The following is a 4,454-nucleotide window of genomic DNA, read 5'->3' on the forward strand; positions in this document are numbered from 1 at the left end:
ACTATGGGCATAGGCCACTACACCTGACTCTCACACTGAAATATTTAGGGGCAATAAGCATCATGCTTGCAACTTACTTTCCCTTGGTTCAAAAAAAATACAAAAATATGTATTTATTTAAAGAGAATTTTATAGCAAATGTAAATAATTGAGGAATCTCAGTGAAAAATACATAATAGCTCTTTGTACTTTTCTTATAATTTTCCTGTAAGTTTGAAATTATTTCAAAATGAAAAATGTAAAAATAAAACAGATGGATGCACATGTTAAACTAATACATTAAGTGCTCTCTCCAGCAGAACATATATTAAAATTGGAATGATACAGAGAAGATTAGCATGGCCCCTGTGCTAGTACGACATGCAAATTTTCGAAGCATTTCATATTTTTAAGAGATAAAAAGAAAAAAATACATTAAGGAGTGGGTTGTCCACTTAAACTAGTCTACATTAAACACTACTACGTCTAGCTCATAAACTACTTTGAGTGGTGAGAGATGTCAAGGAAAACGATTCATGAACATAAAGGATCTTAACATAATTATAAAGGTCAGTGTAAAAATATTGTTCCCCTCTTGACCAATTCTTAATCATAAAGAACTTTTCCAAGAACACTTGTAGAGTATAAAGTCAGCTATACCTATTTCTACAATTTGGCCATGCCAATTAGCCCTGAGCTAGAGGTACTGTGTTTATCAAGTGAACAATAGAGGCAGGTAACAGATGTCAATAAAAAATAAAGACTATAACAGTAGCATTGGCATTCACTTCAATTGGTGCTCAGAACGTGATACCCCAAAGTATGATACCTTGACATGCTGAGTACCTTGAACTGAAGAAAACCCTGAAAGGGACTCAGAAGCAAGAACTGTTCATTGATGAGAGCCTTAAAAATAATAAAGTCATGGCTAGGTGCAGTAGCTCACACCTGTAACCTTAGCACTTTGGGAGGCCAAGGTGGGAGGATTGCTTGAGCCCAGGAGTTCGAGACCAGCCTGAGCAACAGCAAGACTCTGTCTCTACAAAAAATAGAAAAATTATCTGGGTGTGGTGGCACAGGCCTGTAGTCCCAAGTACTTGGGAGGCTGAGGCAGGAGGATCGCTTGAGCCTAGGAGTTTGAGGTTGCAGTGAGCTATGATGATGCCACTGCACTCTAGCCTGAGTCTCAAAGAAAAAAAAAGAATGAAATCACCATAAATATATGAAAATCAATCTTAATCTTAAATGCTGCTGATGAGTCTCAAGTGTCCAGGAAGAAAGGACTACAAAATGCCAAGTAGGGTAGTGTTCTTGTGACTATTGTCATTATGTTCATTAATAATTTTTTCAAGAATATGACTGCATTACCTCTGCAGTAGAATTCGAAGAGGTGACCGGGGGTGTCAGGGGATAAGAAAATTCTCTTTAGGGATTTCCCTTTTGATTCTGGAAGCAAAGACCTAAGATGGGACAACAGTTTGGGATCTTATATCAACCCTTGGCAAGATGCCTCACGTGTAAGGATATTGACATGCAAGGGCTGGGAGGGTCCCCACTAAGTGATCATGTCTGCTACAAGACCTTGATTTTACAAAAACTGGTTAGTGGCAGAGCTAGAGCTTAAATCAGAGACCTTCCTGATTCCAATCCCAGCCTTCTTTCTACGACACCTCTCTGCCTTTCTGCTGCAAAGAAATTCTTTTCACAAATCAAAGGTTTCCTTTAGAAACCTGTGGCACCAGAAAAATGTTAACTTCCCATACTGTCTATAGAAGCTGGCACATGCATTAAGCAGCTACAGTTAACACAAGCACTGTTATTACAGAAAGTGTTTATGCCACTTCCTTCCCACCTCACTGAATGTTTTACTCCTCAAATCTCAATAAAATAAAACTAAACGGATCCACCACCCATTTCCAGAATTCAAATTGGAAAGACAATTACCAATGAGCAACATCAACAGAAATGAGAAGATCCTCTTTGAACACATCATTCGCTGGAGCCATATTACAAGGAAAATCAGAGTCTTTTGTACAGGAGAAAAATCTCTGTGAGAAATATGCAGAGGAATCATTTCATTTCTTTGCATCTGCCCTCCTGGTGGGAGGTATCAGGGCTTGGGTAGCCCAAGAAGCTATAGGAAGCATATTACAGAGAGTTTAATTTATTCAAAGAAAATCAGAATCAACTAATCAGAAGGAAGGAGAAAATGCATTAATTAAACAGCTTTACTCATGCAGAAAAGCTGCCAGCATGAGCACTTCAAATTACCTGGGCACACCTAATGCATTTGCATTTGCTCGAGAGAAATGTGTTCTGCCCTACAAAGCCACGAACATTTCATAATTCCATTTGAGCGAATAACAAAAGAGAATTGACAGCTAAGAACCACCTTCCACACTTGGGGGCTATAGCCTTTTCCTAGGAATTTTTAGCTCAAGTAGAAATTCTCTTCTTGACTAGATGTGGAGAGAGGAAGTTTAAAGTCTTCTGTAAAGTAAAAGGCTAAAAAAGAATCCCCCTCCTCTCTACCCCCCCCAACAAAGGAGGTGGGGCATTAACTGGCAGGAGGCTAACAGCATTCTTTTGTTAGATATTAACATAAAATAAGGCAGAAGTGGATGTCCATCAACAGAATTAGAAGGAACTAAGTAAGTTTTAAGAACAAAAGGTTTACTTATTTAAATTACAGGAGGTGAGAAACAGCTGGGAATGCGATTTTTTTCCCAGAGTAAAAAAGTACAAATAGTTAAATGTAATTATGTTGCAATATAATTTTATCATTTCAGATTGAATGTGTACAATCATTCTAACTAAAATAACCCTATGGGCAATATTTAAACATATATACTGTTATGTTTTGTCTCAGTTTTTTTTCAGTTAAGCTTATTCATAAAACAGCTCAATATTTTATTTTGGTATTTACTCCTGAGAAAGTTTTCCAATGTGACATTAAAGCACATGATATTAACCAACCAAAAAGAACTACCTTAAAAATCTTTTAAAGTTGCCTCATGCTTTTTGTTGCTTTACATCAGATTTTTATAACCCATTTTACACAAGAAAATATACTACAATTAGTAGTAGATTTTATTACTCTGGGATTTTACAGCTGAGAAAAAATAGAAATGCCCATTAGAAAATTTCTCAGAAGTTTCCTTCCGACTTCGGAAAGAAAATTATTAATTTGAAATGCAAAAAAACTGAAATAAAACATGAGATTTACCCAACTTTGATCTAATTTAATAGATAATGCATGTAGTTTTATTCTCAAAGAGGAAACTTTTTTTAATTAAAGTATATGATTCATCACATAGTGCTTACTAAAATATTCTATAATTTTGCCTAAAATGCCTTATCTGTGCAAATTTGGGATGAAGTTTCTAAACAGGTTGTCTCAGATCTTCTTGTAAAAGTGCATTCTAGGATTTCTATGCCATAAACAATCGTGATTAAAATGGTCAAGGATGAACTGTCAATACATATGCAGGACATTTCCTCAGAACCAAAAAGACCAATGGAAGAGAAGTTAGATGGAAGGTAAGTATCTATTGCAGAGATCTCAGAGAAACTTCTCATCTAGATTATAAAAGTTTTTGGAAACTCAACTGTTTTACTTTCACACAGTCTGATCACATTTGGTTAAGCTCGTTCATGCATTTTTACTCCCCTAACTAAAATAAACTGCATTTGTGAAATATCTTCCCATGAATCCCTTCAAATGCCTTCATCATTTGTGGTAGATAACTGACAATACTTTCAAATACTAGTTTCAAATATAAATTTCAAAGCCACTAGTGAGTGGCTGCTTAATTCCAAAAACCTTAGCAGGACATTGCTGACCTTCTAGCCTAGGTTTCAATGCGTTTAGTATCTTTCCAAGAAATATTATTTAGCAATGAAATATACTCAGGTATAAATATACTGATGAGCCAGGCATGTGAAATATGAATGAAGGTTTGAATATTCAGTTTTAAATATCCCCCATAAAAGAAACCATAAAGACGTGTCATTGATCTAATACTTGTTTGCACATTCTTCAGAACTATGCATGAAGCATAATAGGATTTCTATGGACCAAAACAACAAAAGGTATAAACTGCCTTTTCAATTGCAAACTTTGTTCATTTATTCCATTGGTAAAAGAATGTAAATTGGAAGTCATTTTTTGTTAACTGACACCTAGACTTTCTCACTAAACTGGTTTTTAAAGAAACAAGGGTAAATAAAGGTCCGAGTAAAGTCAAGCTTCTTCCCCTGGAAAAAAAAGGCAGTTTAAAGAAATTTCACTAAATCATCTCTGTCAATTAGAAACTGACATGTAAATTAATTCTAGTGTTTGAAGTATTTTAACACAGCTACAGTTATGTATACTCCAGGCAAAATAAATATGGGTATTTAAGAATCTAAACAGTGTTTTCTATAAATCTTTGTAGTATAAATATAAATCAGATGATATCAACATCTTTCATGGA

The 4,454-nt window shown here is 35.3% G+C and overlaps 1 non-coding gene across 1 annotated transcript; it reads left to right on the forward strand.

Annotated features, from left to right (window-relative positions):
- The first annotated feature begins 285 nt into the window (after positions 1 to 285).
- On the forward strand, positions 286 to 390 carry LOC138379261 (U6 spliceosomal RNA). Its single transcript, XR_011232040.1, has one exon. It is a non-coding gene; the product is annotated as a U6 spliceosomal RNA (small nuclear RNA).
- Positions 391 to 4,454: the final 4,064 nt, after the last annotated feature.

This window comes from Eulemur rufifrons, chromosome 30, assembly GCF_041146395.1.
Source record: "Eulemur rufifrons isolate Redbay chromosome 30, OSU_ERuf_1, whole genome shotgun sequence".
Classification (NCBI taxonomy): Eukaryota; Metazoa; Chordata; class Mammalia; order Primates; family Lemuridae; genus Eulemur; species Eulemur rufifrons.